The following is a 12,694-nucleotide window of genomic DNA, read 5'->3' as shown; positions in this document are numbered from 1 at the left end:
CCATTTGCTAAACATTTTACAAACAATATCTTGTTAATACTAACTGCCTTCCCGAGGGACAAATACTAATGTATACTCTTGCAAATGCAGTAACTGATAAAGCAGTTCACCAAGTTATTATGCAGCATAACTGGTGATTGAAACCAAGTTTCTTGAGTGCTAAGAACTATGCCTTTTTGCCGAGACCAGTTTGCCTCAGTGGATAGAGCATTGGCCTGTGGACTGAAAGGTCCCAGGTTCGGTTCCAGTCAAGGGCATTGGTTGCAGGCACATCCTCAAATTGGGAGAGGGGAGGGTGGGTGCAGGAGGCAGCTGATAGATGTTTCTAACTCTCTATCCCTCTCCCTACCTCTCTGTAAAAAATCAATAAAATATATATTTTTAAAAGAACTATGCCTTTTATTTACACCACATTTCTTTGTAATATATCTATGGAAAGTTTTAAATATAGTTAAATTTTTGTCCTATTCTTGTTGTACTTATTTAATAAAAATCTGGAAATGAGTAGCATTTGTAAGGCTGCATTATATTTTACTCTACTGAAGAGTGTGCCTCTAAGATTCTGTTATTTCTCATGCACTTTAGTGATGCCAAGCAATAAATTTTAGTTGAGTTCCCTTGAAGTGGCTTCAATATGTAGTAGCTTTTAATTAATTTCTCCTTTGCTAGTTTTTCTCTATTTTATAATCCCCATCAGCTTTGAATAATGTGTCCCAGCCCATCAACTTTTATTCTTTTGTTTTAAGGGTTTGAATAAGTTTAATTATTGCATCCTTTGCCGGGTTCTGTAGCTTTGGTAGATGTTTTTTTCTTATATATTTTTTTCTTCACGGATCATCTTGCAATTCTTAGGATGTTAGCCATCTTCTTACGTTCTCCTCTGTGGAATGTATATAAAAAGATGTCAACCTACTCAGCATCTATAGGTGGTATATATGTAAAAATTTCCTTCCAAGCATACACAGCACTTATAATTGTAATCATTTCATTCATTTATAAGCTTATTAATATGCATACTATCTGCCAACCTTCCAGTTCACCAAAAAAACTGAAAGCTTCATTATTGTCTTAATATATAAATACTAGAGGCCTAGAGCATGAAAATTCATTCACTGGAAGGAGTCCCTCAGCCCAGCCTGCCCCCTCTCACAGTCTGGGAGCCCTCAGGGGTGGGAGGTAACCCAGCTGTCAGGGAAAGGGGATGCCCCATCACACCTTGGCTGCTGCCACTGCCAGCAGTGCAAGCTTCAGCTGGCTCTGGTTACCTGAGCCTCGGTTGGCCCTGGGCAGCTCAGTAGCCATCATCTGAGGCTTGTCTGTGCTTCCAGTCATCCCTGGGCGGCTGGGGGTCTGAGAGGACTATGAGACCCTGGAGGCAGGCAGCTGGAGTGGCAGGGCCCTCCTGAGGGCAAGCCTAGTCTTGCCACACGCTGGCCACCCTGGTGGAGCTGAGGGGACTGGGCACTGCCATCTTGTGGCTTGGGTGTCACCATCTTTGATGGTGGGGCAGTCAGTTAGCATAGTCCCTTCTCATAGTCCCTTCTCATTCACCATCTTTGTGACATCGCGAGGGTCAGTTAGCATATTCCCTATTTATTAGATAGGATAGCAATATTTTTCAATAGTTTTCTTAACTATAGCTATCTATATATATAAATGCTTAAACTACTGGGCGACTCGCAGAACTGCTGACCAACCTGCTGACCTGCTGGTAGCTATGATGCACACTGACTACCAGGGAGCATACACTCAACATAGGAGCTGCCCAGTGACAGAAACTTTGCAGAGTGCCCTCTCGCACTCCAGGACCCCTCAGGGGATGTCTGATTACCAGTTTTGGCCCAATCCCTGCAGGCCAGACCAAGGGACCCCACTGGTGCATGAATCCATGCACCAGGCCTCCATTGTAAAAAAATAAAAGAGGTCAAGGACACAAGGGGACAGTAAATGTAACTATTATTAATCATAGTAATTTATAATTATTTGCAAAGCACCAAATTTGGAACTTACCACATTTCCCGAGCAGCCGTGATAAGAACAGCTCTTTAATTTGCACTCTTTTATGAAGGCCTGTCCTACAGAAGATTTATGCCTTTGAATTAGAAATTGTACATGAGTGAAACATAAATTCACCAGGGTTCTGAGCACCTAGAAACAACTGAATATTTTCTTTTGTCACACCAAGAAGAAGGGAGAAAAGGTGCCTTTTCTTTTGAATGGACACTGTCCCATGTTAGGGAACAGAGTTGTGAGTAGAGAGTGATCTTCATTCAGTCTTCTCTCTCTCTCTCTCTCTCTCTCTCTCTCTCTCTCTCTCTCTCTCTCTCTCTCTTCTCTCTCTCTCTCTCTCTCCCCCTCTCTCTCTCCTCTCTCTCTCTCATTCTCTCTCATTTTTTTTTTTTTGAGAGGAGTGTATGAAAGCTGGGGACAGTGACACAAGAAAGGGCTTAGGATAGAAGCAACAAGAAAGCTTGGGTGGAGCTGAGTTGGCTATCTAAAATGCTCTGTGAAATAAGTGACCCAAGGAGAAGCTACTTTCAGAGAAAAGATGGCTTTGAGGACAGGTTTAGGGGGTTAACCCAGAACAAGCTGCTGCTGTCCATTACTCCCTAGTTGCAAGTCTCTTAGGATCCCCTTCAGCAAGCATGTCAAACTCAAAGGCTAACACGAACCAAAGAAACAAGGTATGTGGCCCATAAGCCGTGAGTTTGACATGCTTGCCTTAGAGTGTTGAAGTTGCATTCCTGTGGAAAAAAGAGAGGGAAGGGAAAGGTGCTGGTATGCTCCTGTGTAGTCTTCTCTTGTCATGTCATTCATGTTCTGTTTTGACAACCACAAATGGGCCTTTGGAGAATAGCAAGAGCAATAAGCTAAAAGGAAACTTGATTTCAAGCACAATGGGACCTCCATATCTTTTTAAGACTGTTGAATATTAGATTGTTATGAAACATACTAACACAATTCTAAATTATTTAAGTTGCCAATATGCTTTGATTGTTTTGGTATTGCAGCCAAACCTGTATGCTAAAAAACACAATTGCTTTCTTATAGGGAAAGCCATAGAGATACCTAGAAGAAGGCAAACATGATAACCATTGAAAAACACAAACAAAAAATAGCTGAAGGTAAACTCTCCATACAAATTATAAAATAGGAGGAAATGTACACTAAGGAGGACATGTGCCCAGTAGTATACAGAATCAATCTGCTCTTTCTAAAAAAAATATGTAATGCAAATATAGCTTATTTGTGCATATATCAATGAAATAAAGCAGCCTTCTGACAAATGGAGAAGATTAAGATTCTTAAGTGGCAGATTTGGGGACCCACTACAATGGGAAGACTTGCTTTGTTGCCTTTAGATGTTGGGTCTATTCACCTACCACTTCAGCAGGCTTTGTCAACAGGTCTTCCTCCTCCTGGGCCTGCTTTTCTAATTTCTTATGATAAACTAGTTGGCATTATAGGTATTGTAGTTTGTGCTGTCCTATTCCTCCAGGTACTTTCCCATGAAGCCTATAACAGTATTATCATTGGCAGAAGCTGTGGTCTTTTTTCACTGGCTTTCCAATTCCAGAGCAGACTCTAGAGCTTGTATGCTATTTCCCTATTTATATATCTCAGATCTCTCAGTCACCAGAAAAGCAGGATTTTTTTTTCTCACCTTCTCTAAGATATCTGATGAATTGCTTTCCGTTTCCCCTTTTCAACTCAGCTTGATTTGCAAAGAATGTGGCAAAACTTGGTTCTTCTGGGCCCTCAATGTAGTAACAGGCTATCCTAATTCAGAAAAACCCTGGATCCATCATGACTGGAAGCTGGACCAACCAGAGGTCAGTCCTGCAGTTAGCACTAGATAGCCATGGCAACCCAGCACTGACTGCTGAGGGGGCTGTGAATCAGGCCCAGAGAGAGGCCTGAAGAGAAAAGCAGGGTTTGATCTGTAGCCTGTGTGGCAGCTACTGATTAGCACTTGCCTCTCTTTCTCTCTGGGCCATGCCAGCAGCCATGCCTCCATTTCTCTCCAGGCCTCCACTGGGACTGCTGATTAGCCTGGCCTTTCTTATCAGGCCCCATTGATAGGCCCAGAGAAGCTGACTGGCATAGAAACTGACCAATCATAACTAAACCTAGGTCAACTGTGAGGAGCCAATGGCTGCCTAGGAGGCAGAGCTTTTGATGCTGACTGGCATAAAAACTGACCAATCAGAATCAAATTGGCCAGCAAAGGAGGACAGTTTGGGGGCAAGGGAAGTAGTTAGGGGTGATTAGGCAGGCAGAGTCTGGGGCAATCAGGCTGGCAGGGGAGAGCAGTTGGGGGGCAAGATCAGGCCGGTGGGGGAGGGGGGGGGCAGTTAGGCATGATCAGGCAGACAGGCAGAGGGGTTAGGGGCAATCAGGCAGGCAGACAGAGGCAGTTAGGAACCAGCAGTCCCAGATTGTGAGAGGGATGTCAATTTAGGCCTGATCCCTGTGGACATTGGCAGTTGCACATCCCCAAGGGATCCCCAGTTGGAGAGGGTGTATCCTGAGCTGAGGGAACCCCCAAACTCCATACATGAATTTTGTGCACCAGGTCACTAATAGAGAAATAAGCATCACGGATCTGCAGCTCATAAGATTCCATGTGATTGATAGCAACCCTATACTCTTCAGAGAAGAGGTGCTTGGCTGCCATCTGAGTTTTAGAGAAAACCAGGAATAAACAGTAGTCTATTCTTTTAGAGAGAATATTTTCCCAGTGGTCATACTCAGTGAGTGGAACATTTCCCTGGCAATCTCCAGACAAAGCCATCACTTGATTTGAAGATATAAGTAAGAAAATCAGCTAAACTTTGATGACAACTCATTTGCCATATAATGATATGGTAAAATTTTGATTTTTAACATCAATGTGAATGTTAAAAATCAACATTATGACATTAGGTAGGACTGCCATAACAAAATACCACAAATTTGGTGGCTTAAACAGCATGCACTTATTTGCTTACAGTTTTTGAAGCTAGATGACTGAGATGAAAATGTAAGCAGGATTGGTTTCCTCTGCTGGATTGATAGATGGGTGGTCCATATTCATGGAGATGATAAGGACAGCTTTACATGATAACAAACATAGATAGAGAAAAGAATCTTCATAAAAACAGCATTAAGTGTGAGTGGAGACTAACAAATGGAATACAAGTAATTCAGGTTATATATTTTGATTACTTTCTCCCTCTGGGAAATAAAACAACTTTTGTTAGAACTATTTGTATTGGCACACATATTGGCTATGAGTCTGGCACATTATCTTCCAAGGTCATGACAAAGCTTTGCCAGATGCCTTATCAGCACTTCTGTAACAAGCTGAAAATCCACTAATGGTAGCGTTATTGTCTAATCTTATTATCAAGGTGAGTCACCAATTTACTTCTTGCCAAAGGTGAACTCTAAGGAACAGAATAAAGATTCCTCAAAGATAAAAAAATAATTGCCTTTATAAACGATTGGGAAATTAAAAATAGCGGAGCAGAAAAAAAAGAGAGGAAAAGAGACTTAAGAATAAAAAAAATCCACCAACCACAGCAGATTATTTATGTAGAACATTAATTTAAGGTACAATTTAAGATGCTGACTCCATTTCAAAGATGTAACTAGTTTGTCCAGCCAGCTGGACCAATGAACCGAGAGGTCACAGATCAATTCCCATGCTGGGTTGTGGGCTGAATACCCAGTGTGGGCTGTGCAAGAGGCAGTCAGTCAATGGTTCTTTCATCCCTGATGTTTCTATCTCTCCCTATGCTTTCCTCCCTGAAATCAATAAAAATATGTGTGTTTTTTTTTAAAAAACAACAACAACAAGATATAGCTTGTTCGAATCACACCTTACTGAGTTTCCTAGTTACTATCTTTTCTACTTTTACTTCCTTGAAATACTGTAGATTAGCTGTTACTGCCTTGGGTTTAATTAATTATGTATTATCCATGAATAACACTGTTATCCATTTGTAAACTTCAGGCGCCAGACTGGGTACAAAGCACTTCCTTTCAAAACAAAGCATTTTGAATATTTTTAATAATTTTTTGTACTTTCTTGAGAATTTTATGTTCCACAGAACCCTGTCTTCTTTATTCATACGTAATGATAATGTGCATATCCTACAGAGCCAGAACCGTAAGTCACTTAAAACAAAATCAGGATCAAGGGGAAGAAAATTAATAGATTAATGTGTTTCCTAAATTATCTCATCTAAACTTCAAATGAAGACACGTTTTGCTCATGACCAGGCTCCAATGCAGTCTGATTTAGTCTATCTGATGGTTCTTAAAAACCTTGCTAATTAGACTTGGTGGGGAAGAAATGACTCTCTGCAGAGATGGCTAAGCTCCGGGATTGAGGGCGGGGGCCGGGAGCATGGCAGAGTACGAAAATGAGCTTCGGGAAACGTGCCCTGGGTGGTTTTCTGATACTGTAACAGAATCCAAGGCTGCAGCAAAAGAGAGGGACCGATGCTAGGAAACAAAGGTGGCAAATAGGATTGCTGGTGAATTCCAGAAACACCCCTTTTTAAGGGCTGAATTGTGTTCACCCAAAATTCACGTGAAAGCCCTAACTTCCAGTACCTTGGGATTTGACCTTATTTAGATATAGGGTCTTTAAAGAAGTAATGAAATTAAAAGGAAGTCTTTAGGGTGAGGCTTAATCTGATATCTCAGGTTTTTATAAGAAGACTAGAGGCCTGGTGCATGACAATTCATGCACTGAATGGGGGTTGGGGGGTCCCTCAGCCTGGCCTGCCCCCTCTCACAGGCCAGAGGACCTCAGGGGTGGGAGGTGACCCAGCAATCAGGACCCATCTTTACCTCTGCTGCTGCCACTGCTGGCAGTGCAAGCTTCTGCCAACCCTGGTTACCTGAGCCTCTGGAGGCTCTGGGAAGCTGGGAAGCCTACACCCAAGGCTTTCCTGTGCCTCGGGCTGGCCCTGGAGGGCTTGGGAATTGAAAAGATTGGGAACTCCGGAGGCAAGTGCACATGGCAGCTGGGCCTGTCTGGGAGCAGGCCTGGCCTTGTCATTTGCCAGTTGCTCAAGTGGGGCTGAAGGGACTGGACACTGCCATCTTGTGTCTGTGGGCGCTGTCATCTTGAGGGCATGACAGTCAATTAGGATATCCCCTCCTTATTGGCTGTGGACACCATCATAGCTGAGGGTGGGGCAGTTAATTACCATATTTCTTCTTTATTGGCTGTGGGTGCCGCCATCTTTGTGAGGGTTAATTAGCATATCCCATCCTTATTGGCTGTGAGTGCCACCATCTTTGCAATGATGTGAGGTTCAATTAGCATTTTCCCTCTTTATTAGATAGGATGTTTGGACACAGATGGAAAGTGCCAGACACATGCACACACACCACACATACATACAATCATGTGTACATAGTAAGAAGACAGCCATCAGCAAACCAGGGAGAGAGACCTCAAAAGAAACCAAACCTGCTGACCTTTTGATCTCAAACATCTGGCTTTCAGAACTGTAAGAAAATTAACTTTTATTGTTTAAGCCACTCCTCACCTTTGTTTGATCAGAAATGGTTACTTCAGGGCATATGATAATTCAGGAATCCATCCACCTTCTTGGACCAGGTAAATAGAAGAACAGAAGACAGTAGGTTAGTCCAAAGAAGTGGCCTAACCAACACTCTCTCACTAACAATGAAACAAAAAGGGTAGATACCACCTCCCTTCCTTCCTTCACATTCTGACCTCCTGTCCCTTAGACTGGAATTTTTTTTTTCACTTTAGTTCAAGTAATTTTTATACTTCTGTTTCTACTGCCTAGTCATTCTGAATCAATGTTAATTTTTTATTAAAAACAAAAGTAACAACCCAAGGCATTTCAGGTATGGTGGTGTTGAATGTGAGTTTTGGAGTGCTAAGAATCATTCCCACATCCATAAAAACTTGGAGAGCTCTAATCAATACTCTATTAGGCAGAGATCAAATATGGTCAAGGTTCAGATTTGTCATTCAGTGGTTATTCTGCTCAACCATAGACTTAGTGTAAATACATCTCCAGCTTCAGGTTGAGCAGTCTCTACCACCATGACCCCAATGATCACCCAGTGTAAAAGGCTTATAGGAAGCTGTGTCCTCTTCCACTTTAACCTCTCTCACATGTGAGAATTGTTCGATGTCGATGATTGCCACTCATTTTTGTTAAAATATCAATAACTCTTAGTAACTTGATTTGAAATATATAAAGTATTTATCATCTTACCTTGAATTTTCCAACTTTATCGTTTATACATTTTTGTATAATCAGGTCTAAACTACTTAAAATCTGCTCATAAGAAAAATAATTATGTTGGGAAAATAACCAATTTTCTTTCAAAAATTATGGAGAGACTAGGGGAGATAAATATTTAAAAAGTAAAATATTCAATTACTATTTCTATCCATAAGAAAAGTTTTAATTCAGAGAACATAATTTAAAATGTTAGGTTGAGGAGATTTTAGGAAGAGCTAAGATAAATGAACAAGTCACACAGATTTAAGATAGTGAGAAAGAGATCTTTTTAAGAGTAAGTTATAGTATATCAACAACAAATTAATTTGCTTTTCTGTATTTTTAATTTTTAACTCCATTATTGTTAATATATGGGAAAGCAATTGACTTCTGTGTATTACTTTTGAATTCTGAAACTCTACTATAATTGCTTGTTAGTATAGTGTGTGTGTGTATTGATTCTTCAGGATTTTCTGTGTAGGCAATCATGTCACTTGCAAACAACAGTATTTTCTTTCAATCTGCATACATTTTGTCTTATTGCCTTATCTAGTGAAAGGTTAACTTGAAAGGCAGGCAGATAGGATGGGGGTCCAGTGGAAAACAAAGGCAGGTAAAACATAGGCAGGGGGAGACGTGGCAGTTTAAGCAAGCCTAACCAAGGAACCAACCAAGCAGATCTAATAGAATGTTTCTGGACTCAAAGTGGGAGGCATGGGAAACCCAGGGAGGGCCTGCAGTAAACAAGATGCAGGAATGCATACACACAGAGAAAGTTCAGCACAGAGACATAGAAAGAACACAGAAACAGGGAAAGTTTAGGTCCATGGCTGGCTTTGTCCTCTTCCACTTTAACAATTGAGGGAATCAATTGGGTAGACATAGAACAGGCTTGCAACAAATATATACCCTGAACTACAAGGATTTAACGGGCAGCCCATTCTTGGGTCCCAATGCCCTTGCGGAGAATCTGAAGCTGCTTGTAATAGATTTTCCACCCTTTGCTTAAATCTTCTGGTCCCCGGAGCTCATTCTTTGGTATTGCAAGACATGACCTGGGGAAAACGCTTCAGCTCACCGTTCTGGTAATCACTAGGACTTCCAGTGCATTGTTGTAAAGGAGTAATAAGATATTCCGTTGCCTTTTTCCTGGTCTTAGTGGAAAAGCATCTAGTTTCTCCTCAGGTATAATGTTAGCTATAAATTTTTTATGTAGATCTTCATTATCAAGTTGAAAACATTTCTCTCTATTATGCTAAATTTTAAAAGCCTCAGTCTTTAGGGCTGAATGGAGAACTTGCATTTTATCACAAAGTAGACAACCTTAATAAAATACTTTTTGGTTACTCTTGTTTTTGTTGTTGTTTTTTGTTTTGACCTATTTTTAGCAGCATCTGGCAGCAAATCACTCAAGATCATTTGTTCAGTAATGTGTATTCAAGAAAGATAAAGGAGACATTTGTCATTTTTTTAAAAGAATTTTCTTACCTTGTGAGTCTTGGTCAGTGAAAGAGATCTCATGCCTACTATAGAAATTAAAACAAACAAACAAGACACACACACAAAAAAACACAAAACAAAACGAAGCAACCAAACAGAAACACAAACATACATTTACTCTCTTGCGTTGTGTTGGAACTGGGATGTTGGAACTAGATTAAAGCTCAAACAGCCAATGCACACACCTCATACTCCACATTTAGTGCTCAAACAGCCTGTGAGCTACTGTTATGACAAAGTAGTAGCATAATGAAGACTTGACTCAGATGGTGAACAGTAGGGACAGTAATTGCAACATCAGCCTCCAATTTACAAGGCATCAGTGCCTTTGTTATCAGCCTTGCTGTTCTATGCCCAGGGGCAGTAGTATTTCCACTGATAAAACAAAATCCCTTAGAGCTGTCCTTTCCTTTCTTCCAAAGGATGGCTGCATAAGGTGTTTAGTGTTTGTGCACTACATCCGCCTAAGTCTTGGGGCAGTTGTGGAGTATGGTATTCAGACTTGTTTATGAGATGAGTTTTAACTCCAGCTCTTTATATAATTTTTTTAAATCTATTTTTGTTTTCCATGCAAAACAAAAATTCTTAACAAGTCCAATATTATTTTAATAAAATTAACTTATGTTTAGTAAAACAGAATCATATTCCATTGCTTTCAACGGAAATTTCTATACAATAGTCTGGCATTGATAATCTGCTGCCCGGAAGGCCTGAAGTCTGCATTGTTTGGGCTTTTACAAGAGCCTATAGTAGGGTGATCTGAGAGAATAAGTCTCTCTCTTCGTATGTGGGAAAAATCTGAATGCGGGTAATCTCAAGGCTCTAATTTTTTTTGGGGAAAAAGACACAACAAAAATATTTCTAGGGAAATCATGTTAGAGTGTGCATTTGGTTTAAGTTGCAAGTTTTTAGAAAATCAAATGTATTCTAATATTTCTGAATAACCTACAGAAATAAAGCTGACTGGAAGAGCAAGAGATCTATTTATCCATTTGCCCTGCCATCTTAACACTAACTTTGAAGGAGTAGCTTTCAAATCGCCAGGCTATAGTGCAGTACTCCTGGTAATGAGACACTCCTCCACTTTGCTCTTCTGTTTCTGAAATTTATTCTCATCAAGTCTGCTTGGGGGTTCATTGTTATCTCCCAGAGAAAAGAAAGGAAATCTACAACAATTGCTTAAGTTGTTGTTATTATCATCATCATTATTATTATTATTATTATTATTATTATGTTAATAAAAAGTCATTCTTGGAATAGCGTGTTATGTAATTTTTTCACCTTAGATAATGAGCTGTACCTAAGGAGTCTTTAATTAACAACTGGCTTTGAATGTTGTTATTCAAATGGGCAACATTTTCCTTGTGTTTGCCATTTAACACTGTGAGCAACTAAGTTCTTTGGGGTGTCTGTGTAGTGCCATCAAACCCACAGGCATATTTTCTTAACAGTACCATTTATATTGCACTTATTTATGTTTCTTTTGCCCACAGAATATATTCACACGCCCTGAATTACTATAATTACTCAGCCACTAGCCAGCTTATCTGTTTGCATGCACACTCTGCACCAGGATAGTTGATTTGCATGTTAGGGCCATGGTTCCCTCCCTTGCTGCTGTTAATTGGGACAAATAGGACTTGTTATCATGGGAGAGAAGAGCCATCCTTTCTTTCTCCCATTAAATCCTGCTCTGTTAAACCCTTAAGCAGACCTCTTGTCTCCATAGAAATGGGATTCCCACCCCCCATAATATTTGGAAATCAAAGTTATTTTGTAGTTGGCACCATAATTTGCCTGTGGCCTTTATCCAACTAAACAAGAGATAGGTAATTTTTAACCCTAGTGCATACATATAGATATGCATTGCAAGTATTTTCCGTAATATGAGGATGATATCTAAAAACAATTTATTGTGTTAGATTAAACTCTTGATATTTCTCTGGGTTGGGAGGTATATTTTAAATGGACTGGTTTAAAGAGGCTCACCTGAGACTTTGTCTTCAAAGTAATTTGTGATTTTTAATTTTAACCTACTTAACCTAATTTCAATTTCAATTTATGAATCGTCTTATTGTTGAGGAAGTTTGGAGGTACAATGTACTTAAATATAATTTCATGACCTTTACTATCTCAATTAATTGCTGACTCCTTTTCCTTTAAGTTGAAATTTTAAAATATTTTTTTTTTATGTGTTGGGGGTAAATGAAGCCAGCACAAAAAGGAGCTGGGTTGTTCTTTTCCCCTTTAAGAATTCTTTTCACAGCCTTCACTAAATCATATTCAGACTTGAATGATTCTGTCTCCATCAGACTTTCTCCTTAAAAAATATAACTCTTCATCAAAGCGTACTTTAACCTTTCCTTCAGCTGGGATCCTTTAACACACCAGGCCTGTGATTGCTTAACACTTCTCATGATTCTACTTTTATGTGCTGCTTTATTATAAAGGAACTAGTGACCTGGTGCATGGATTCATGCACATTGAAGGGAAATTATTTAGAAGGTGGCCAACAGGGTGGGACAGGATGAGATGGGCCAGACATGTCCAGGAGTCAACCTCCCGCAGTCCCTCCCCAGTGTCTGTGGAGTGAGTGGGGTCATTCCAGCAGGTGGGAGGGTCCTTCAGCCTGGGCTGTGGGGATCAGGACAAAACCAGCTCTCTGACATCCCCGAGGGTTCCCAGAGTGCACGAAGGCACTCTGCACAGTTTCTGTCATGCAGGGTGTGGAATCCAAATGCAAGTGTGCAGTAAACCAGATTCGAGGTTGACAGTGGCCCACCAACAACATAACCCACGGCCAAAGGTGGAATTACACAGCCTCGTGAGAAATCGGGCTCCCTCCTCTCTGGTTTTGGGGTGAGTGACCCGAGAACCACTGCTGCCAAGTCATTGCAGCTCGGCAGCTCCTATGTTAAGCATCTGCCCCT

This window comes from Pipistrellus hanaki, assembly GCF_964339955.1.
Source record: "Pipistrellus hanaki genome assembly, chromosome: 2".
NCBI lineage: Eukaryota > Metazoa > Chordata > Mammalia > Chiroptera > Vespertilionidae > Pipistrellus > Pipistrellus hanaki.
This window is presented reverse-complemented; position numbering follows the sequence as displayed.